The 26,131-nt window shown below is 35.1% G+C and overlaps 1 pseudogene; it reads right to left on the bottom strand.

Moving 5' to 3' along the window:
• Positions 1 to 17,720: 17,720 nt before the first annotated feature.
• Positions 17,721 to 18,298, bottom strand: LOC118007428 (annotated as a pseudogene).
• Positions 18,299 to 26,131: the final 7,833 nt, after the last annotated feature.

Raw genomic sequence — 26,131 nt, 5'->3', positions numbered from 1 at the left:
GACTAGAAAACCTAGAAATGAACTTACAATTATGTAGTCAATTAATCTTTGACAAAGCAGGAAAGAACATCCAATAGGAAAAAGACAGTCTCTTCAACAAATGGTGTTAGGAAAACTGCACAGCAACATGCAAGAATGAAACTGGACCACTTTCTTACACCGTGCACAAAATATAAATTCAAAATGGATTAAAGATCGAAATGTGAGATCTGCAACCATAAAAATCCTAGTAGAGAAAACACAGGCAACAACATCTTTGACATCGGCCCTAGCAACTTCTTCCTATGTATGTCTTGTGAGGCAAGGGAAACAAAAGGAAAAATAAATTATTGGGATTACATCAAAATAAAAAGTTTCTGTATAGCAAAGGAAACAATCAACAAAATTAAAAGGCAACCTATGGAATGGGAGAACATATTTGCAAATGATGTATATGATAAAAGGTTAGTATCCAAAATATATAAAGAAATTATCAAATTCAACACCCAAAAAATGAATAATCCAATTTAAAAAATGGGAAGGAGACATACAGATGATCAACAGACACAAGATGCTCAACATCTATCATTATCAGGGAAGTGCAAATGAAAACTACAATGAGATATCACTCCACACCTGTCAGAATGGCTAAAATAAAAAACTCAAGAAACAACAGGTGTTGTTATTTATTGGATCTACATGAAATAGTTGAGGATGCTATATATAAGATCTTAGTTTTGAGGAAGTCAAAAAATATTTGATATATTTGTATAATACACAATTCTATACTGTTTGTGTGTGCCTCTCTGATCCATTTCAAATGTGTTTGCCTAATTTCACAACATATCACAATAACCCAATTTAAAATCATATGTGAAGAAAATGGAGCTTTTCCATTTTGTTTGCAGAGATATCCATATAGTAATTCTTTACAGGAGGGAAAAATTCAAGTGGAATAATTTAATCAAGAAATACTATGTCTAGTACTGGCTAAGTAGTAATTAAGTACTCTAATCCTCATTTCCTTCATCTATCAAATGGAGATAAAATCTACTTACTTTCGCCATCAAATGAACATTTCATAAGCAAAGAAGAAAGAGGGGCTGGACATGTAATGTCATGAGAGTGAAAAGCCTAGTGTATTTGACAGGAAGTGAACATACCAAGTATTATTCATTATCCTTTTGATCACTCAACAAATAATTACTAAATTGAACTTGTCCCACACAATCTGCTAGAGTCTGGTGTTACACAAAACAGATACAATTATTGCTGTCATTGAGCTTACTATCTTCTGGGCCAGTGAGAGAAAATAATAACAATAATAACAAATAAAATTTAAGATAAATGAATATGTTGTCAAAAATTATGAATGTGATAAATGTCATGAAAATAAAAGAACTTTGTGGGAATAAAGATAATATTGTCATGGAGATATGGTATTACTACAGAGTGTTTTGCATGCCAGCTAGAGAATTTTAGATTTGATGGACATGTAATCAGGGTGCTTTAGATTCCTAAGCAGGATAGCAAGTTTTATGGGTTTAAACGTCTTCTGTAAAATAAGAGATATGAGGTAATTTTCAAAATTACATCTAGCTCTGGCATCCTATGGCTTTAACACAAATAATCATGCATGAAAGACTTTAGAGGCAGAGATGGATCAGATGTGTGTTCTGTTGATAGGTGGTAGTGGCAGCGACAGTGGAGTATATGCCAAAATGCTGGGAAGTTAGTTGTCTGTGAGCAGGATGACGGGAGACTGAATGAGGAGATATATGAGGATCAAATGAGATCATGTATGTAGAAGCTCTTTGAAAAAAAACCACAATGGCCCGTACAAGTGTGTCATTATTTGCAAAGCTGACGTTCTTGCAGGACATACATACACATGAACATCTTAGAGTTTTCTGCCTATAAAGTCCTTTATAAAGCCAAGGAGTTATTTTTAAAGAGAACAAAAGTAGTACATGTTAGTGCAATCTGCATGCTAAGTGGGCTAGAAGTAGCCCTAGTCCTCCAGACTAAAATTCTCAAGGGCCAGAGGTGGATCAGAATCTCCAGCAAAGTAGAAAGGCACAGTTTGTAAAAGCATATTCTATTCTATTCTATTCTACTTATATTATTTATGGCTATTTTATTAAGCCTTGTTTTAGAATAATTCTAATATCAGTAAACATAATTATCTTTAAGAGTTTGATGGGCCTTTAAAAATAGCATCAAGGTAAAATTGCACATATTTAAGGTGTAAAATTTTATATTTAAGTTTTGACATATATAGGTGCTTATTAAACCATCACCACAACAAAATAATGAACATATTCATTACTTCCTAAAGTTTACTGGTGCCTCCTTGTAATCTCTTGTTCGCTTTCCCTCCCCTCAACCCCAGACGATCACTTGCATGCTTTCCATCAATACGTATTAGTTTGGAATTTTCAGACTTTTTTATAGATGAAGTCATACAATATGACTTCTTATATTATCTGGCTTATTTCTCTCAGCATAATTATTTTGAGATTTATCTGTGTTGTCTTGTATATTAATAATTCATTCCTTTTATATTGCTGAGTAGTTTTCCATTGTATGGCTATATTACAATTTGTTTATCCATTTATCTGTTGATGGAGAATTTGAGTTGTTCTACAGTTTAGCTATTACAAGTAATGCTGCTCTATGTGTATAAGTTTTTGTCGGGATATATGTTTTCTCTTAAGCAACCATGCAGGTGTGGCAGGGTTAGATCATATAGTAGGTATATATTTAATTTTTTATGACGCTGACAAGTTGTCAAACAGTTGTACCATTTTACATTACCCTCTAGAATTATACAAGAGTACTGCCTCCTCAGCAGTATGTGGGTATGGTCAGTATTCAAAATTTTAGTCATTCTAATAGGTATGCTGTTATATTCTTTGTGGCTTTAGTTTTTGAATTTTACTTCCCTAATAACTAATGATGTTGATCACCTTTTCATATGCACATTTACTATCTAAATATCTTATTTGGTGAAGTGTTTACTCAAATCTTTTGTCCATTTTCTTATTGGGCTATTTATTATTATTGCATTCTGAGACTTTATAAATTCAGGATATGAGTTATCTTCTTTATGACTTTCACATATGAGTTCTATTTTCATTCTCTCAGCAGCATCTTTCAGAGAGTAAATGTTTTAAATTTTGATTAAGTTCAATTTATCAACATATTCTTTTAGGGTTCATGTGTCCTGTATCTAAGAAATCTTTGTCTAAACAGTTTATAGAGTTTTTCTCCATATTTTCTTCTAGAAATGTATATTTCTAAGTGTTACATTTACAGCTACAATCCATTTTGAGATAATTTTTTGTACATGGGGCAAAGTAAGAATCAACATTCTTTTTTGTATATAGATATCCAATTTTCCCAGTTCCATTTGTTGATAATAATCTAATTTGAAATTTTAAGTAACATTAAAGGAGGCCATTGAGTCTTTGTTTATCAAAGTGAGGATAGGGTAGAAAGTGTTGAAATATACTAGTCTAGTTTATGGAAGAAATGTTGAGTGACATATAACTGTTTACTAACATTCACAACTAAATGAAAAAGTGGCTACTATTTTAATTATTTTTAATATTCTTTCTTTCTCAGCCTGTAGCCTAGATTATTTATTTAAAATGGACTTTTCTATAACTGCCCAGATCTAACACACTATTAACTGAATAAATCTTACATTTTTTTAACTTGGTAAACCTTCCTAGCAAAACTAATCATTTCACTTGTTAGTTCCTTTAGCTAATTCATTCATTCCACCAAGAAACAAAAACATCATTATATGCTTAGCAGGTACTGGCTTTAAAAAAAGGAAATTGTTTCAAACAGCACAACCGCCAGGAGTACAGGCAGGAGTGAGAGACGTGGCTCAAATCACTCAATCTTTCTAGAAAGTGGAGATGATACTGGCCTCATTGTGCAGGTATGAGATTTAAACCAGATAGTATATTCAGGGCTTAATGCATTACCTGACATGGTCAGGACTCAACCAGGAGGAAATATATTTATTTCAATTAATGATAATAGCAAAGCTTCGTATAATTTTTAATAGATTTCAAAGATATTGGATATCTTAGCAGAGTCCCCGGAATAAACATGGTACAAAGGTAAAAATGACTAAAGTATCATAGTAAATACAATGTTTAAAGTAAATATTATTTTCCTGGTTATAAATAATATCCATAACTATGAGACCTTTAATGTGCCCAGGTGGCCAGTAGGTGTCCATTCACATATCACTGATGTTCTGGAACCAGTCTATTAGATACACCATGGATTGATATTTGAATATAAATAACTGAATAGAAGACTATAGGAGACCCAATAACTGGAAAGTAAAGAAGAAAGATCTTTATTTTAGTAATTCCATTCTCAAAATAGCATTTAAGGAGTGGGAGTAGAGGACATTCTTAGTCCCCTTAAACCCTGAGACACTTTGGAAAAATTCAAAACTAAGTAGTGTATTCAATTCAAAGAATTCCTACATTTTCTTAAGTTTCATTAGAAATAATTTATATTTGGATTATACTAATACCTCTTTTTTGAATTAGTATATATATCAGACCTACCACTGTAAAGAACAGAAGAAACATCCACCCCTTGTAGTCTTTAGCCTATTTTTAACATTTCTAGTGTCACAAGAAATCATTTGGGAGCAAAAATGCTCCTAGTACCGAAAATCCCCTTCATTAAGTATTTCTGGAGTCACCAGATTCTTCATTATCATCATCATCATCATCATCATCATTATAGAGATAAAATAGAGAAAAATCAAAGCAGAACTGGGGAGACGTTTATATTAAATGTAGTATGGTATGGTATGGCATGGCATGATGTGGCCTATTATCTGACTGAAAATCCGTAATTTTTCATATATCCCCACAAGAAGCATGGTTGAGCTCCATGATATAAACTGAATACTATTTTTTATTATTATCATTTTGAGGCCCTGGAGTTAGAAATGTTACTTAGTCACAACAGTAACTGTGACTATTGCCCTTTTCTCAGCACTGATATTTTAAAACATTGATGGAGGGGAAAGGCAGTAAGTCCTAATCCCAGTAAGTCCCCAGAAGTTTTTGTCTTTTCCCCAAAACACACCATCAGATATTGTGGAGGCATCTGCTGGCACATTCATGGGTTAGCCAGAAACACACCTTTCCACTAAGAGGCTGGTAATTCTGTAGGTTCTAGAAGTAAAGCCAGTGTTCCAACCTGAAAGGTAGTAGGAGCTCTTAGGCACATTTCAAGATAAATTCTTCACATGCTCTTCTGCAGGTTTCTGTTAGCCCTAGCTCTACAGCATTATGCAGCATTTACCTTCCAAGCTTCATTCTTGGCAATTTTTCTGGGTCAGTTTCAAAGGTAATATCCTCTACAACTTATATGATTCCATGGCCTCAAACATCTCATTACTGACATCTAGGTGGATTCTGTAACTTTGGCCTGTAGCGATACATGGGAAGAAGACTCACTTCTAATCTTTGTGAATCACATTATGTAAGAGCCTGATGCTGCCAACCACAATACATAGTACCTTAGTGTGATGGGGCAGCAGGGACTACTTCTTCCTAAAGCTAGATAATAAACAAAAATTCAACCTTAGTGTTTGCAATTCAAATAGCCCATTCACCACCATCTGGACAACACTCTGTAATGTTCTCTGAGGCAAAATATTCTTACAAAATTATTTGTGCAAAATAGCACAACCCACCTATTCTGTTAAGAAAAGCCTATCTTAGTAATGTGCTACTCCAAATAAAAAGTAAGTATAACTAGATAAAAGCATTTTTTGTCCCTTCCTTTCTCAATTCATCTTTCCCCACCCCTTTCTATTTTTTTTATCTTTAGAAAGCATACATACAGACTGAATTTACTGTTACCTTATACAACTGCCATTTTAAAACCATACAGTAATGAGTTATACATTGCTATTATTCCTAATATCTAAATCTCCCTGTGTCATTGTACATGCAAAACTATACTCATTGCCCCATATGACTGACTATGGATGGAAATGACATGTGTCACTTCCAGGTAGAGGCAGTGAAAAACCCCAGTCTTCCTCTTTTTTCCTTTCCAGTGGGGGCTATGGAAATACTGTGCTGAGATGGCTGAACCTACAGATCAAAGTGGCTTGGAATGTTTTGTTATTGCATGGAGGAGAGCAGCCACAGAGAGTCACTTGGATGCACACTGGACTCTGCATGAGAAAATACACTTTGGTTGTGTTGAGCCCCTGAAGCAGAGCTGTATGTAAATACTACAGAATCTTCCAACCTCTCCTAAGTAATAAAAGTGGTAAGCATAAGGATGAAGGTTTATGCACTAAAGATAGTGTAGAAAAACTATTAGAATAACCCTGCACCCAAAAACATTACCAAGTTTTAGTAGCAGCCCTGAATGTGGAGAGCCTACTTGCAGACTTCTTGCTGAGTGAAAACAAAACAAAACACACCTATTAGTTAAGTGACTTAGTTGTTTTTGTTTTAATTTGTTTTGTCTTATATTTTGTAACTGAAAGCACTGCAAACTAACATAGATAGATGACGGATAGACAGACAGATGATAGACAGATGACAGATAGATGGATAGACAGATTGACCTCCCATTTCTTCATGTTACTACATACTCCTTGACTCTTGGCAGTTGTGTTAACCCCAACAATGACCCAGACAAATAACTCCAGTCTATATTACCACTAGAGGATACACTGGGCTACATGATGGTGACACATCACTGATATTCATGAAGTCTCTCCTTACTGCACAGTATAATCTTTCCTGCTTTAAAACAGCCTCGCTTTATTTTTTTCACTATGCTGAAAGAACAATGATTGCTCAACATCTGAAAACTATGTACTACTTGAATAATAATATTCTGCAATGTAGGAGAAAAATCCACATCTACTTCCTTTCATGCCAGACTGATGTGTGCTTTGTTATTTTCACTAGTTAAATGTAAGAACTATCAAAGGACAAACTTTCAAAACAAAATAAACTGTTTTTCCTTTCTTATCCTGTCTCAGATTCAACAGCTTTTCAGATTTAGTTTCCATTTATTATAACAGATTGAAATTACTTATTGGAATTTCTTAGCCTTCTTTTATAAGCCCAATGAACAGGTGTAATTGTGTTCGGTAGATCAATTCATCCATTGCACCATGCCCTGAAAATATGCTAGTTACCATATAACAGCAAATAGCCTGGTTGTTTAATTATATTAAGTAAATCTATGCCTTTTGATAGAAGTAATCAATTCAAAATGAAATGATAAATCTTACAAGTTGGACAATCTATCCAATTAGTTAGATTTTTTTCCCCCCAATTCACATTTCAAATTAATGGGCATAAATTCACCACCTATATAACCTACTGATAGAATCTTATCAACATAATGCATGTAGCATCTGCATTATTAAAATTCTACCAAAGCCTAAAATGGAGAGGACAGGCATGAAAAATCATTTAACATTAATTCTAATGACAAATTTTTCCATTGCAATAGGGAAGTTTTTCTAGTGTTTTATTTTCACTTCTACAAACAAGAAGTACTTTGAAGTATTCTAATCAATCATATGTACATCAGAGTAATACTTCAAAATGTCTTCATTATTGAGATGCAAGCGTGTCCATTTATCTTTTTCTTGACTATTATCTCTTAGAGTAAAAAAGCATTGCACAACATGCAAAACACATGATTCGATTCAACAAGTATGTGTTAAGAACTGACCACTACTGGAATTTTTAATGTTTCCAGGTAATCTTGATACTGTCATCACATATTTAGGTCCAATAAACTCTTCAATTTAATCAAATCAATCAAATCACTTTTATGAGAATATATTCTACTTCTTTACTACTGCTACTCTGTGGACTTTCCATGAACAGTTATGTTTGCTTTACAGACATGATGTCTTATCCAGTCCCTTTTATGTAGTAGGCATCTCAAAAGTGCTGAAAAAATAATGAATTGATATCTTTTTATGTTAATATTTGAATAAGAAAGAATTTTTAAAAGAGGAATGGGGGTATGACTAATGATCCCAATTTCCAGGGATAGCTGTTTAGATTGAAGAAATAAATTGAGGAAGTAAAGATAAAAGAAAAAAAATGTTTTTTAAAGGTTTTATTCATTTATTTGTTTGACAGAGAGAGGCACAGCGAGAGAGGGAACACAAGCTGGGGGGAGTGGGAGAGGGAGAAACAGGCCTCCCGCTGAGCAGGGAGCCCGATGCGGGGCTTGATCCCGGGACCCTGGGATCATGACCTGAGCCGAAGGCAGACGCTTAACGACTGACCCAGCCAGGTGCCCCAGAAAAATATTTTTAACATGATTCTTTAAGAATGCTATGGGCTTGGCATTAATACCCACCATTGTTTTATGTGTTAAGCAAACTCTCTAGCCATGAACTGTTTAATATTCTTCCACTCAAATAATAAGCTCTAAAACATGAGCTAATATTCATTCATTTACATTAAGCACAGATGAAAGAATTATTAGATATAAGGAGATTATATGTTCATTTTGTTTATAAGGGTTAACTTTTGGTGGAATAAATCAAATTAAAGAAGAAACATAAATGTCCATAGATGGGTGCATGGATAAAGAAAACGTGGTGTGTATGTCTGTGTGTGCGTGATGTGTGTGTGTGTGTAAAATGGAATATTACTCAGCCATAAAGAGAAGGAAATTGTCATTTTCAATAATATGGATGGAACTTGAAAACATGCTAAGTGAAATAAGTCAGAGAAAGACAAATCGTGTATGATCTCACTTATATGAGAATTTAAAAATGTCAAACTCATGAAAACAGAGTAGAATGGTGGTTGCCAGGGATTGAGAAACGGGAGACCTGGGGAAGTGTTGGTCAAAGGATACAGATTTCCAATTATAAGATGAATAAATGCTGGACATCTAATGTACAGCATGGTGACTATAGTTAACAATACTGTATCAAATATTTGAAAGTTGCTAAGAGAGTAGATGTTAAATGTTCTTACCACAAAAAAAACCCAAATGGTAATTATGTGAGGTGACGGATATGTAAACTAACCCAACTGTGGTAATCATTTCACAATATATATGTGTATCAAATCAGCACATTTTACACCTTATACAACATTTTATGCAGTTACACCTCAATAAAACTGGAGAAAATGAAGGCAAAACAGGGCAAGAAAGAAAAAGCCTAAAATCATGATAATGGTTACCTCTGGAGAAAAAGTGGACCTAAAAAAAGGTTTCTATTGTCCTCAGAGTGTTTTATTTCTTGACGTAGGTGGCACTTAATGGGTGTGTTTAATTTCTTATAATTTCTCTGTGCAATCATTATTTGCATATCTTTTCTATGAATGAACAATTTAATATCAAATTTTATTTTTCAAAAGGATATAGAGAAATAAACATTTTTTAAGATGAAAAATAATGAGTTCATTTTAGATATGTTAAGTTGAAATGTTAGTCATGGAGGTGTCTAGTAAATAATTAGATATATATCTTTGGAGCTCAGGGAAATACACTGGGCTAGAAATGGATATTATTAGAGTTATCACGATATAGTTCCATTGTAACTTATAAAAGTTTAAGAATTTATGATTAGGAAACATGACCAGACAAAGCCTTTGGAATGCAGTCAAACACACAATTAGTAAAAAGGGCCTTTTTGTTTGGCATTCTCCTCCGTGCATCTCTCCTAGAATCACCAGAAGGCAGGTGAGGAGCCAGCCAGTGAGGAGAATTACTCAACATCAATTTTTAATAATTAACTCTTCTTGACAAGTTTTGTAGGGGTAGTTGTAATCCATATGGAAAAGAAATTTATTAAGAAGCCCGATTGGTAAACATTGCTGTATTGGATGCTATGATGCACTACTTAGATCCCCTTCAGAAATAAAGAATGTATTTCTCTAATAGCTGGCAGTGCTGTGGCAGACAGCCTTGAGCTTTTAAACCCTCTAGAAAGATGTTCCTAGTTGAAGAGAACTGTCTCACCCAAGTCCACATCTCCTTCTCAATGTCCACATACAACTGCTCATTGTAAAGCTCCACTCTTCATGTTCTAACTCAGGAAAATCCCCATGTCATCTCAACTTCAGAATTGCCCATAGGGTTGGCTTAGGCCTCCAATGAGACTGTGTCATATTTCAACTTTTCCTTCTACCCAATCCTGCTTCCTTCTCTCAATAGGTGTTGATCCCAAAGAAACTTTTGCATGTTAAATCTCAGAGACTTCTTCTCAAGGAACCTAAACTGCGACAATTGCCCGATGCTTCAGAAAAAAGGAATATAAATATATATTTTAACTTAGCTACAACATAGTCTTTAATGATGATTTTGATATGGTTTCAGTGGTGTAATGATACAAAAAGAAGCCCTATCCTACCAAACAGTGAGTGGGATTTCAAGAAACTCATGCTTCAACTACAGGCAGTTTTTAGAATATTCTTTCTGTAAATACAATGAAATAACAATAATGCTCCATTAGATGTAAGATCAATGCTTTTTGTTTATTTGATGATGGTTTGAATGTATTTATGTTCGAAGTACAGAGGCTGAGAAAACCTAAGTGGAAAAAGTTGAGAAACAGGATAAATAAAAGGATAATGCAATTTTATCCTTAAAAAGGCACAGTCTTATGGAATCTAGAGAGCAGTGTAAGGTTATAAATTAAGATAGAATGAAGTAACTGTTATATTACATAAAGAAGAAATGGAGATAAAGATAGATATAGCTACAGTTAAGTTTATATAAGAGGTAGATAGTTTAGAAAGTTCTTATCAAATTATTTTCTCTGGGGTGAAAAAAAAAAAAGGCAAAAGCTCCCCAGGGGCAGTCAGGAGTTGGGGAGGAGGGTATGGTGGGCTTACTTTTTTTAGCTACCCAAGTAAAGAATGGAATAAGGCAAATGTTTATATTGATCCAAGTGTGCAGTTTAGTGTAGGGATAGCAATGGAATTGCAAGTGGGCAAAGGGGCTGAGGTTTTTTGTAAATATGAGTTTAAAATTATGGAAAAAGAATTACATACTGAATAAACAAAGATATGAAGAAAGGAGGGGTCGCTAGTCTGAAGCAAAGGGAGGGAGTTAGACACTATAAATAAAAGCATTAATAAGGGAGAATAAAGGGAGTAAGAGTCCTTGAAAATAGGATACAGTCAGAAAATGTGTTCTTGTGGGAAGCAAAGAACAAGAGAACTTGGGCTTAAAAAGCTGTCGTCAGAATGTGATACAGTAATTAGGTATTACAGAAGCACAGTGATTCCCAGTAATAACAAGATCCAGGGTATTATATGTTTATAGAATGAAGGTCACAAAAACGGTATATGTTAAACAACTGAAAGACTTGGATAGGTCACCTTCAAAAGTATTGAAACTTGCAGGATGGGACAAGATATTTTTTAAAGTTTCTGAGTTTAATGGCAATATGTTCAACAAATATATGGGAGAGACCAGAAGGTTGATAGATGGTAGGGATAAAATGAGGAGTAGTCATAGTCAGTGAAATAGTTGGATGGAAACATTAACTTCCAGGATATATTCATTTCTAGCATGAATTAGAAACATGATGATTTGTGTTCTGATCCAGTGGTAGTGGAGGAATGGGTAGTATTCTATTAAAATTACTACAGTTAGAACAAAATGATAAAATAAAACAAGGACAATCAATAAACCACTTAAAGATATATGGAAATTTGTGTGTCGTGGAATAGAGGTCGAGATCAAGGACAGTAGCAGACAGTTGCGACATGGGGGCTGGAAGCTCTGAACGATCTGGGAATGAGAATCCAGAGAAGATATATAGCCATAATAATTGGAATTTGAGCAATAAAAAGGATGACAGATCTGTGACACACAGTTGGGTTAACTGGCTTCACAAGCTCTGAATAGACACCTGGTATGATATTTATTCAGTGTTGGCATAAGTCATATCAGGGTTATGGCAACACTAGCAGCCACTTAATATCTACATATTTATTGAATTAAATTTGTTGTATTTGTAAAATGATGGTACCATCTTAATCTAATCATCACAGGGCTTTACATTAAGATAAAGAGGTAACACAAATCAATTACTTTAGCTGTTTTGATACCTTGCTCTATAATTTATCCATGTCTCTATCTAGCTAACTACTTAAGGTAGCTCTATTTTAAATAGACCATCTTTATTATTTAAATCAGTTAATTTGCCTTTAATATAATTCCTGATACATTCAGGTTTAAATCTACTATCTTATTACCATTTTTGTATTTGTTTCATGTTCTATGTTCACAAATCTCTCTTTCTTGTCTTTGGTAAATTAATCATTAATGTATTGTTTCATTTTCTCCCTCAATTATTTTATTATTTATACATTCTCATTTTTCTTTCTTTTAGTGTTTACCTTAGCTATAAAAATATACTTTATTCAAGGTTAATATGAATTGGTCCTTTACCCACTTTTCAAAAATATGAGTTCTGAGAACATTTGTTTATTCCCCTTCTGCCCTATGTTCCACTATCACCATGCATCTTAATTCTCGATATGTTTAGGACCCCATGATAAATAATAACTAATTTATACTGTAAGTGTTATATCAGATGTATCCACACACATACCCCTTTATCTACTCTTGATTCTACCCTGCATCTCTACGTTTATCATCATGAGTCATCTTCCTTCTGTTTGAAGTACGTTTTAGGTAGGGGTGTGTGTATGTGAGAGAGAGAGAGAGACTCACTAAAATTTCATAGTTGTTGCTTATCTAAAAAGCTTTTTTAAATTTAAATTCAATTAGCCAACATACAGTACTTCATCAGTTTTGGATATAGTGTTCAATGATTTCTAAAAAGCACTTTCTGTAATCTTCATTTTATAATTTTTCAAGAATTAAAAAATTCTTTTGGTTTCTGTATTTGTGTTGAAAATTCAGCAGTACACCCTTGTATTGTTCTTTTAAATATTTATTTTTCCTTACTTTGGCTGCTTTTAAGATACTATGGTTTTCGTTATATTTCTCTTAAATATATTGCACTTCTTGGACCTGTGGCTTGATGCATTTTCTCAGTTTTGGAAAATTTTCTTCTACTTTTATTCTATTTTATTCTATTATCTACCTTGTGTTCATTCTCCTACTACTCTGAGATTCCAAACATATATATATATATAAATAAAAAACCTTTTAATTTCTCCCTATTTTATTACATTCTTTTCTGCATTTTCCATTATTTTTTATTGGCATTTTTCCGCTAGCATACTTTCTCTGTCATGTCATTCAATCCACTAATTCTCTTCAACTGTTTTTAATCTGCTCTGAAACACATAATTGAGTTAATTTCATTTTACTTTTTTTAGTACTAGAATTTTTCAATTGATTTTTATTATATCCAGTTCTTCGCAATATTTTTGCATTATTTCTTTCATTTATTTAATATTTCATTCAGCTGTTTTTTTTTTAAGATTTTATTTATTTATTTCACACAGAGAGACACAGCGAGAGAGGGAACACAAGCAGGGGGAGTGGGAGAGGGAGAAGCAGGCCTCCCACTGAGCAGGAAGCCCAGTGTGGGGCTCGATCCCAAGACCCTGGGACCATGACCTGAGCCCAAGGCAGATGCTTAACAACTGAGCCACCCAGGCGCCCCTCATTCAGCTGTTTTAAAAGTTCATGTCAGATACCTGGCGAGTCTCCTTTCATTCTCCTTTTGTGCAGTTCTTATCCAGTCTTAACCTTGGTTATTATTAAATAATAGCTGGATTTTTTTTAAGATTTTATTTATTTATTTGACAGAGACAGAGAGAGCACAAGTAGGCAGAGAGGCAGGCAGAGGGAGAGGGAGAAGCAGGCTCCCCGCAGAGCAGGGAGCCGGATGTGGGGCTTGATCCCAGGACCCCGGGATCATGACCTGAGCCGAAGGCAGCTGCTTAGCCGACTGAGCCACCCAGGCGCCCAAATAATAGCTGAATATTATAGAAAAATTGTAGGGATTATTTAAGGCTAAGATGACCTAGAGAAGGATATATTTCTGTTATTAGTCTCTCAGATTAGAGACAGATCTCCTTTATATAATTAGGGCTGAAAAAATTTCACATAGGTTCACCAAATTGTTAATATTTTGGCATATCCTTGTTCTTATAATTCTTACTATTTTACTGAACTTTTGAGAGTAAGTTGCACTCATTGCACTGCTTCATCCTAAGTACCTAAGCAAGTATCTACTAAAAACAGGACATATTCCTACAGGAACATAGCACAAGCATTAAATTTAGAAAATTTAGCATTAATATAATACTACTATCTAATATATAGTTCATTTTCAACTTTCAAAAATTATTCCAGTTCTGTCTTTTTTAAAAATTTTTTTTTCTTTTTTTTAAGATTTTATTTATTTGCGAGAGAGAGAATGAGAGACAGAGAGCATGAGAGGGAGGAGGGTCAGAGGGAGAAGCAGACTCCCTGCTGAGCAGGGAGCCCGATGTGGGACTCGATCCCGGGACTCCAGGATCATGACCTGAGCCGAAGGCAGTCGCTCAACCAACTGAGCCACCCAGGCGCCCTCCAGTTCTGTCTTTAATACGATTTTTTTTTCTGCCCAGAAATCAATCAAGAACCAAACATTTCATTTAGTTTTCACATTTTTTATCATTTCTTTTAATTTAGGACAGTTCTCAGCATTTATCTTTAATAGATCATCATTTTTAAGAGTACAGGCTTGTGTATGTGTGTATGTGAGTAGAACTGCTTACTGCATCATGATTATACTCAAATTATACATTATTGGCAAAATTATCACATTCTGACACGTGACATTTTATACAAGTTTTGAGATATAGAAAACATTTATATAGAGAGATGAAATGTGGCACAGAAGACAGAACTAGAAACTGAATTAAAGATTCTTAATCCTAAAGCAAGACTTTTACCACTAACTATAGATCTATGGATGGCTGATTGAAAGCCTAAGATTTTTTTTTTTAAAGATTTTATTTATTTATTTGACAGAGACAGACACAGCGAGAGAGGGAACACAAGCAGGGGGAGTGGGAGAGGGAGAAGCAGGCTTCCCGCAGAGCAGGGAGCCCAATGCGGGGCTCGATCCCAGGACTCTGGGATCATGACCTGAGCCGAAGGCAGACGCTTAATGACTGAGCCACCCAGGCATCCCCCTGAGATTTTTTTTGATCAATGTGAAATTATTAAAAATTAGATGTATCGAATAGAAGGCTTGAACCATGCTTTCAAAAGATAGACTGCTGTATGATATAAGCAGAACTGGTTGTCTAAAGAAAACATTCAACAGTAGTCCCTAGTTAACTGCAGATACAAAGAATCTCTAAATAGAAATTCAATTTCAGGGGTGCCTGGGTGGCTCAGTCAGTTAAGCATCTGCCTTTGGCTCAGGTCATGATCCCAGGGTTCTGGGATTGAGCGCTGTCTCAGGATCCCTGTTTAGTGGGGAGTCTGCTTCTCCCTCTGCCTTTGCTCCTCCCCTCCACTCCTGCCTTCTCTCTGGTGCATTCTCTCTAATAAATAAAATCTTAAAAAATTAATTTTAATATTTAACTGTTCATGCTTTTTGATAGTAAAAAATGGAGAACTTTTGTTTTGGGGGCAAAAAGGCCACATCCAGCATTAAAGCAGGCCTCAATAAGCTAACTATTAAATCTGCAAATTCAGAACATTCTAAATGATGTGAATATGGTACCTGTACTGGATATTATAGAATCGCAGAGCATAAAACAGTCATATTCTAGCAGACTGTCTCCTTATTTGGTAGATACAGTAAAACCAGAGAGAAGATTGGTCCAAATGTACAAAGCTGAAAAGCAGTGTAGACTAATCACTTTCCTAGGATTCTCAATCCATCGTCCTACTGACAGATTCCTAGAATATGCTTACAGAAACTTCTGTAATATCCAACTTCATGGATAGTCTCTTGCCATTGACTGTCTCCTTTGTAGATCAGGCCTTTCACAGTTGGGCCGCAGTCTCCCACTGGTATTTTAGTAATAGAATGGGGTATGCCAGAAAACATTCACAACCACTTAATCAGACCCACTTTTAACCTCATTTATTTTGACTTTCAAGCATTTACTTACGACAGTGTATGAGGTTTCTTTTCAGATTAATGCCAAGTTTCAATTGCCACAGACCACAAGAAAAATCATTTTTTTCATGACTCCCCAAAAATGAATTCAACAATACTTTTATCAGCCATGTTTTTAATCCATTAGCAATATTGACTCTGCCATGAAATGAGAGTAATTCAATTTTAGATGTTATAAAGCTGAAATTATTATAGCTTTGCCTGCTAGTTTTACAGTAGTTAAGGCTATGTCAGGGTTTTCATGCTGAAGCTTTATATTTCAAAGTTTTATAATCAGACATTCAAAAGAAAAAAAAATCCAAATGGCTTTTGAAACTGCATTGGCGCCTGCGAGAAATCCATGTCAGGCTTTGTATTCAGAGATTCACATCGATGGGCAAGTCCCTCTGCTTAATAACTTTCATTATTAGATTGGTTATGGGTACCACTAACACATTTTCCTAATCTACAGTGGGGCCCATTTTGGGGTTTGTTCAGTATGGAGCTCTATGTGATACTATAAACAGAAGACAGAAAGTACAAGTCACCCAGTCTCTTACTACCTATGTGCAGATTACTTAATATTGTTGAGACTCAAGTTATTTAAAATGAAGAATGAAGAAAAATGTATCCTATGTTTCTGAAAGCAAAGGACTAGACCTTTTGTAATCCTTCCTAATACTCATATCTGAATTTATGTTAAAATGAGGAGGCAGCTAACATAAGAGATCCTTAGGAGTAGGAGAGATTGCTATCTCTACCTTATAGTTGAGACATATTAGAAAAAGATCAATCCCCAAAGTTACCAATACAAGACCAGTACCTGACTTAAAATATATTTATTTAAATCTTCTCCCCAATAAATTGCAAATGAACATTGTTAGCTATTAATAACTTGGCATGAATATTCTGAAGACAGATCTATATTCAACATACTTGATGGGCCATGTATATGAAATGGCCATAAATGAAATCACTATTCACTGATGGAACGCTCCCTGAAGTCAGAAAGAATAGTGAACTAAGAAGAGAATGGACAGCAGTGTGGGATAAGTTGAAAGTTCCTGCATAACTCTGCTCAGAATCACTAGTCTTCACTTATATTTAGTTTGACTCCACACAAATTTAAACCTCTTACGGCATGGCTACGTTTAGACATCATGCTTTGTTGAAATAAGTAAGATGGCCTTCCTGCCTCCTGGAAGTGTATGACTTTTATGTTGAGGAAGCTATGTAAATTCTTAATAACTAACAGTTCCTGCATCTTCTGCATTTACTAAGGTGGCAAGCATGAAGTTACATAATTCATATACATCATCTAAGTTAATAATAACAAAAATCCCAGGAGGGAATTATCTTCATTTCACTAATAAGGAAATGGAGGCTTAGAAAGGAGAAACAACTTCATCAAGGTCCATCTGTGAGTCGGAAATTCAGTATTAGGATCTGGCTTTCCCAAAGCCTGCATTCTTTTTTTTTTTTCCTTTGGTTATAAATGCTTTGTCTTTTTTTTTTTTTTAACATAGAAGAACTTGTGGTGGATATATAGCCCTTTGATGTTTCTCTAAGAGTTCAAGTTCAGGCTTTCTTACAGAATGTAAACAAAGACCTACACATGTACATGTAACTTTTACCAAAATTAAGTTTAGTCACTAAAAGAAGATTGACTATCCGAACTTTCTTTTGTTTCACCTTTGCTATTAGGCACTGGAACATGTGACCTCTCAAGAAGGCGTGGGTCCTTCCAATATCATTTTTCTGTAATCTTCTTGCCATTACTGGAATACCCACGTGAGCCATTTTGAGATATCTGGCATATCTTGGGTCCTTGGCTACAAGTAAGATATTTTCTGATGTTATTTCACTCTCCTGTGGTCCAGGAGATACTGTTCTGCTGTGATTGCTCTGAAGTGGTTTCAGAATGTGATTGATTCATTTGTGATACCAGTGTCACTTACAGGAGACACTTCAAATGTGACATCATCTAGGCCTGGGTAAATGACAATTTTGCAACGAAAATACTGACAGTTGTTCTAATTTGTTAGATATGAAGAGAAAGTTCTGCCAGTTTCTCCTTACAAGCCGTAGGAAAGTGGTTGAGGAACTGTAAAGTGTTCACTACAAACTGGTTTAGAAAATGCCACTGGTGTTTTCAGTGGGACAGCTGGCACTTTGGTCAGGTCTGTGCCTGACCCTCCTGAGAGGAAGCCCATCCTCATCCATCTCCTTGCGCGAGAGACCCAGGGCTCGCCTACAAACCCCTCACGGATGGGATCACCCAAAGCCTACATTCTTTAATTCTATTTTATATAATGTCTCATAATTTCCTAGGAGGACAGAACAACAAGTGAATCTCCCAGTGAAGATGAGGAAAACATTAGGGAAGTGAAATCTCTAACACTTGACATTCCATAAGTGAGACCAACTGGTACAATCCAATCAGTCTCTGAACCCTGCGGTTTCTATTTCCAAACATCTATCATCTATTCATTTCTTTCTATTCCCAGAAACCCTACATTTGTCCAGACTATTCTCTTGTTTCATAGAAATCACTGAACAGTCTCAGAGAAGCTATTCATGTTCCACCTGCCCCCTGCAGGCAACCCAGGTTCAGAGACGAGGATACACGCACTGAGTTTGTTCAGTAACACAAAACTAACTGAAAGTCTCCACAGCACCATGGTTGGCTGATTCCTAGTTTCTTTTCATTGAGAATGCTAAATAAAAGCACCTGCTCAGAATAGGAGAATCCTTAGGGAAGTACTCAGTTAAATTTTCAGTGACATAAGCAGTTACTCTCCATTCTATTAGCACCCACAATTTTGCCTTTCCTTAAATTCCTCAAACAGATCATGCATCTTCCTGCCTTAGGACCAAGAAACATGCTTTTCCTGTTTTCATTGTTTTTATATACTCGGCTCTCAGGTGTAGCTAATTCCTACTCCTCTTTCAGACTTCTGCTCAAATACCATTTTCTTTAGTATGCCTTTCCTGCCATGACAGACTTAACAAGGCTTTCCTATTAGATAATCCCAGAGCATTTTATATTTGGCAAAAATCACCATATAATCATAACTGCAATTCATTCTTTCATTCACTCACAAAATATTTTTGAACACTATGTGCCAGGATCTATTCCAAATGTTTTCTCTAATCTTTGGGGGGAAAAAAGACAACAAATAAAATTATATATATGTGTATATGCACACATATGTGTACATATACATTATATGTATACATACATATAACGTATAGACATATAAATATATTTCTATAAAATAAGTTTAATGAGAAAAAGTAAAAGTAAAGCAGGTTTTGTATCAGTAATGCTAATTACATAAGTGACATGGACACAGTTTGCAAAATAAAGTGGCAAGGGGTGATAAAGGTAGACCTCATTTAAAGACTGAGAATTTAGCTTGAAGAAGGTGAAGATATGAGATGTAAATATCTATGGAAAGAACAGCCCAGGTGAAGGAAAATACTTGAGGACTTTCTGTTAGGTGTAAACATGTTTACTGTGCTTGAAGGACAGTATGGAAGCCTGTTGAGAGAATGGAGTGAACCAGGCACAACAGAAATCAAAGTAGTAATGGAGGACAAGAATAAGTAGGGCCTTAAGGTACTTCTGTTTTTATTGAATAAAAGAGGGGCCATTAACAAAGTTTAAAAAGGATATCTATGTAATCTTATGTTTAAATAAATCCTTTTTGTAGCTGTTGGAAAACACTATAGGAAGTCAAGGATGGGAACATGGTGATATGATATGAGGCTATCGTAATAATCCAAATGAGAGATTATGATGGCCAGGACCACAGTGGCTGCAGTGGGGTTAGAGAGAAATGAACAGATACGTAGCTATATTTAAAACACAATTAACTAGATTCTTTTTTGGCATATCAAATACAGGATATAAAAAAAGCAGAATACTTAAGGATGATCCCAGGTGTTAACTGACCTGAGCAAGTGAGGAAGTTCCTAAAAAAATTATGGAAAACTGTGGGTGTGAGGCAGGAATCTGTTCAGGAGATCACTGAAAAGCATATTTCTAAGTAACATCTACACTGGGGAATTTTTTGGTTTTCAAAAAAACCACACAAATGCATTATATATGGCTAAAATATAGATGCAATTACACTTCTTGAGTAATGCTACAAAACATGTCCCCTAGCACCAGCACAGTTATGGTTCAACTGAATAACCATGTAAGAGGTAGAATGAAAAGTGGTAGGAATTGAAAATATTTGATCAATAAATGAATTGATAAAACATATAAATAAGGATGGGAATCGTATATTCCATTATGTGTATTTGCCATTATAAGCATTATAAAGAGTGATGTAGGCATAATGCATGGGGATACATTTTTAATGGTAGAATTTGTGGTGTCAGAATAGATACAGTATAGATACATATCTTCTCCATCTATAATTAAGATCATCAGCAAACTTTTGGAACAAAAGTAGTGGAATAACAGGCCTACTACATACCAGGCACAGTGCAAATCTTTGTTTGTTTTTATTTTTGTTGTTTTGTTTTTGTTGGATAATCTCTTTATTTCTTTTTAGCCTTCCATGTGATAAATACTATTATTTTCTTCAATTTCCAGACTGGATGCTTTGGGACCAGGAAATCAAGTAAATCCCCAGTTCACACAACTATAAATTGGTGGAACTGTAACTTGTATGTAAATTTGACCTGTGCTCTTGACCACCACAAAATAACACCTATGATCAGAGACCTCAAAACATAATGGGAGCTTTGCAACTTCAGATTTTGGTAAACTCTCCAGTTGTAATCATATCCCATTCTCTTCTATTGAGAAACAGCTCTCTTAGCTGCAGTATCTTTTCTCCCTTTTAGAACACCTAAATTGTGGCCAATTACAATCCCACCTCCTGAATCCTTTCTAGCTTTCAGTGTTTTCCCTCTCTGACCTCATCTAATATTTACAGTGAGAAGTAAGCCATTCAACTATAAATTATTGACTATTCTATACTGCATATTACTAGTTTTAGATTATTTCTTTCATACACTGGCACTAACTCAGAGCTTAATAAATTGGCTATTGATTGAATAACTCTGCAGTAGGCTAAAATTAAGAAAAATTTAAAATGGTAAATAATTATAGAATTTTCTCAATGCAGGATTCCTCTCTACCTACCACTCAGTCCAAAGGCAAGCCATCTCATAATTTATATCAAAAAGAATTATACTAATGAGGACCTGGGCTTAATATTCCATGAGAGAAGCAGCCACATACAACTTTTATGAGATTATTTCATGGGTCTTGTTCTAATTTGAATTTGCATTATGACAAACCCAGAAATGATGAGACACCAGAAATCTCAACAGATTTCAATATCATTTGAATTCAGATTTTCAGATGAAATTATTCACTATAACCTTTCCAAATTTAACAGAGAGGTAAGCAGTCTTTGCCAGAAGAAACCCTGGAATGATTAAGAATGATGCTGAGTATTAACCCTGAATGTGTATTACTGTCAGGCTCAGGTATGAAGACTTGTGCCCAACTAGGAGGATAGGAAAATAAAACTCTTTTTTTTTTTTTTTTAATATCACTCTAAGACTTCAGTCTCTATCTCCTATTCACATCCCCTCCCATGGATAAATGGTGATCTCTAAATATGTAGAACAATTTAGGGCTGAATATCACATACAAGTACATTTTCTATTTCACTGAAGTGTTTTCTCAAGTGACAAAATTCTTACATTTTAATAATTTTTATGGAATGCATCATATATCTGTATATAAAAATAAATGAAATGCATCATATACCTGTGTATAAAAATAAATGAACATAATTAAGTAGACTTAGCTTCAAATCAAGAGAAATGCTACAACTTTATGTACAGACTGTAGTTGGTCAATATAAATGGATGATTACCCAGTCATAGTGTTTATGGTGAGTAAATCTGGTAGCTTCTTTGAGCCATACAACCTTTTCATGATATTCTTTGATTTGATGTTCAGAGTAAAAATAATAATAAAAATAATGCAAGAGTTTTAAGGGAAAGGGGCCTCATTATCTAAAAAACACTGAAGCTTTTCAGTTATCCAGTTACTTAGTACACGGTATAAAATTTCAGGGTCATAGAATGTAGGAGAGAAAGATGTGATGTTAGGGTGGGAGAAGGTCTAAAAAAACTGTGTCTAGAGTTGGATGTGCATGGACTTGGGCTGAAAGATGGCCCTGCAGAGCTGAAGGGCTCCTGGAAGTCACTGTGAGAATAAGGGTTGGGAAGCCTGATAAAAGAAGTAGAAGGGACATCATATTCAAACATTCTTAGTTTTCAGTTATTCAGAGAGTTGGTCCTGTGCTTAGGGTTCTTGTGTGTTCAAGTTCAGCTTCTGCACTGTGTTTACCATTATGTCATGGCTCCAGAAATAGTGGTCCTGCCCAAAATACAGAATGGCAGCTCCAATTACTGCTGCAACTTACAGATGCCTGCACCATATGCTACCACCTTTCTGAAGATCTACCAGATATAAGCAGGGATGCCATTTTTCAAGGAGGAAAGGGGCTAAAGTATTAGGTAAATTGATCAGAATTAATATTAGCCTGATTAAGTCTGAACTTAATCTACTTTTGACATTCTCATTTTAGTTCTTTTCAAAATCCAATTAACTCATACAGCTGATTAGCATTTGCTAGTTCTGATTTTACAGCCTGCAAATTTCTCTCACCATTGCCTTCTTTTTCATTTTCATGACTTTAATCCAAATATTACTAAGAGATTTGACAAAGTGTTTGAACATTAGCCAGTTTAGAGGCTGAAAATTGCATGTACAGATATCATTAGTTACATTTTCAGAAGCCAAAATGACATCCTTAAAACAGACAAGCAGGAAGAGTTATAGATGCAAACAGAGGTGCCAAACCTGTAGAAATAGCACACTTACCACATCTGAATGCTTCCTTCTTTATTTTCTGATAATAAGCAAAGAAACAAACAACACTACAGTATAATCATGCTTCTCCCTGGAGACAACCAAGAACATAGACCTTTCCATGTATTAGGAAACTGACCTTATTTTTTGAAGATCCTTAAAAGACTAAGTGATCTTTTATCTCACACCCCAAACCAGTGTGAAGCTCATAGTACCTACAAGAACAAATGAAAGAATAAATGACATTGCCATGTAATTCCTATGAAGCTACTATGAGAGCATGAGATTCTTTTTAAAAATTACATAAAATGGTTTCCAGTTTCAGGTTAAATCCATAGCCTAAAATTCTTTTTCTAGTAGGATGACAGATGGAAGACCCTGAACAAACTTCCAAGCTGAAACAACCAGACAAGCAAGAAAACTGCAGAGCTCCCAAATTTAGTGAAATTAGTAACTCTTAGAGGTAAGTGAAAGACAGTCAGCTCTCAGCCTAGGATTTTCTTTGGAAACCTTGAGTTTATGCTTTCTGAAGTACATGAGGCATGAGGCACAAGAGATACATCCCAGAATTTGTCAAAGTAGAAACACTAAGGAAGACTCCAGAAGAAAAAAATTTTTAAAAACTAAGAACCCAAAGAATATATTCCTCTTCCAAGAAGGCATGCTTTTCTTGACCCATACACTCAATGGAAGGGAAAAATAATTTCCAATGAGAATTCCTACTCACAAGACTGTCTTCATGTTTTTCAGTCCAAATCCTTGCTACTTTGTTGCCTAAGAAAACTGGTTATTTCAGAAATTTTCCTTGACATAAAGTATAAATTAATATAAGAAGAAAAGTAGAAAAGAAGAAAAACAGTTTATACATACTGTCACAAGGCTATAAGATCTGTGGTGAACCTATTACTCAATTGGTTTTTTCTGTTCTGTATGTATCAGCATGAATGGCCCCAGAACCCTGGATGACTGACCAAGTCACAATTGATTGGATCAATGCCAGACATCTGACTTCAGGGAGTTTGTAACTAGAATACAAACACTCTAGGTATCTTTATAGACACTTCAACTGGAAGATCATATAGAACTGGAATCAGAGATAGTGGATAGAAGCACAGAAGAAATGTGGAGAAGTTCATAAGGACAAAATGCATATGTGAGGAATAAGAAGAGGAGCTATAGGTGAATTTTCACCTCCTACTTTTGTTTTTTCAGCTTTATTGAGGTTCAATTCACTTCTTACATTTAGTCCCTCAAGAGAAACTCATATCCTTCAAGCAAATTCCCCTTTAGTAATTAAATCAAGTTTGACTGGCTTTCTGACCCTTGAAACTAAATGATCCCAACTATAATAGGACCTTAATGTTAAGTAAGGTCAGGCCTCTTACGTTATAGATGGAGAAACTGAGGTCTAACAGAGTAAAGGAAACCTTTGAGGGTAACACAATGAATTACCCAAAACTGAGTTCTAGGACTGCTACACCCCAAATTTTTTATCTCTACTCTCTGATACTGCCTCTTTGCTTTGGTTATTTAACAAATTGAGACAAATTGTTATTCCATTCTTTTCTACCATTGGTAAAGATATGAGTTCACTTTCTAATCAATATTGAATAAACTAACTACTCATTTATGCAATCAGCAGAGGCTGCTTAAGGAATGCATCTTCCGTTGCAGATATGTAAAGAAAGCACAAGGCAGAATATTAAAAACTTTAGAAAGTACTACTCATAATACAGGGATTAAGAGTATGCTCTTGGTCAATGAAAAATAACTCTGTTATAGCCAATCTATGGTTACGTGAATGTACCTCAAGGAATCCACTCATTTCGCCCATCTTCACAATGGTTAGTGTAGTGGCTTGCAACAACTAGCAAGAAAATACAAATTTTATCAACTGAAAAAAAAAGACAAAAAGCAAAAACAATGTTTATCAGCTGTAGCCCATTTGTTTTCCATGACAGGATGAGGACAAAGAATCACTGACCTCAGCGAACCCAGTGCCATAGGAAATGCAATGATTACTACTTTACACAACGAATTACCTACCCTCAGCTTCCTTAATTGGAGGTGCTTATATAATTCATCAGTTTAATGAATTTAAATGAATTACCTGTTACATGATATATTTCTTTTCTGAACTGACCAAGTATTACTGCAGTGATCAAATTATTTTTTTTGTCATTAGATAGAAATAAAATCTAGTGAACTATATCTACCTTCCTGTCATGAGAGTTTGTTTGCTTTGTTAGATTTTTGGAATTCAGATCTGAAAGAGAAAAAAAACCCAAGAATCTACAGACTTCAAAAGCAAATGAAATTATAAGATTCTTATCATGATTATCATTATTATTAATAAAGAATCACTGTCAGGAAGATTCAGATGATGCATTTATTCATTCACTCAGAAAACATTAAGACTTAACTTTTCTCCTACCTAACCCTGGAAGAAAGATCTCTACATGTTTTTTTTCGGTTTAATACACATTAATTGAGCCCATATTCCACATTAGACAATGTTTGAGAGGCTTGGGAAATATCAGTAAACAAAATAGACAAAAATTCTTGCTCTCATGGAGCTTAAACTAAGCAGTTTGTCTCCCATTTGCTTAATACCTACCTTCGCTTCCCATCACATCTAAAATAATGTCCAAACTCCTTACTATGGTTTATAAAGTCTGAAATGATCTGATCCTTGTCTACAGTTTGTTTACTGAACACGCTCAGTAGCACTGCCATTGGTGTTCCTGAGATGAGCTGAGCCTTCCTCGTTTCCTTTGTACTTAACTTCCCTGTGCCAGAAGGCTCCTTGCTCACATCTATGAAGGACTAACTCTTCCTGGTTTTAAAGGTCTCAGGGTAAGCGTCACTGCTTTAAAGACAACTTTTCTAGGAGTGCCTGGGTGACTCAGTTGGGTAAGCAGCCAACTCTTGGTTTGGCTCAGGTCATGATCTCAGGATTGTGAGATCAAGCCCCACATCCAATCCAGCCCTATGTCCAGCCCTTGAGCAGCCTCTGCACTCATCATGCAGTCTGCTTGAGAGTCTCTTCCTCTGCCCCTCCCCCACTCTCGCTCTCTCTATAAAATAAAACAAAAATAATCACACCATTATAACAACAAAAAAACCCATCTAATCCAAGTCTT

Source organism: Mirounga leonina, unplaced genomic scaffold (assembly GCF_011800145.1).
Source record: "Mirounga leonina isolate KUSES-001 unplaced genomic scaffold, KU_Mleo_1.0 Mir_125, whole genome shotgun sequence".
NCBI lineage: Eukaryota > Metazoa > Chordata > Mammalia > Carnivora > Phocidae > Mirounga > Mirounga leonina.
This window is presented reverse-complemented; position numbering and strand designations above follow the sequence as displayed.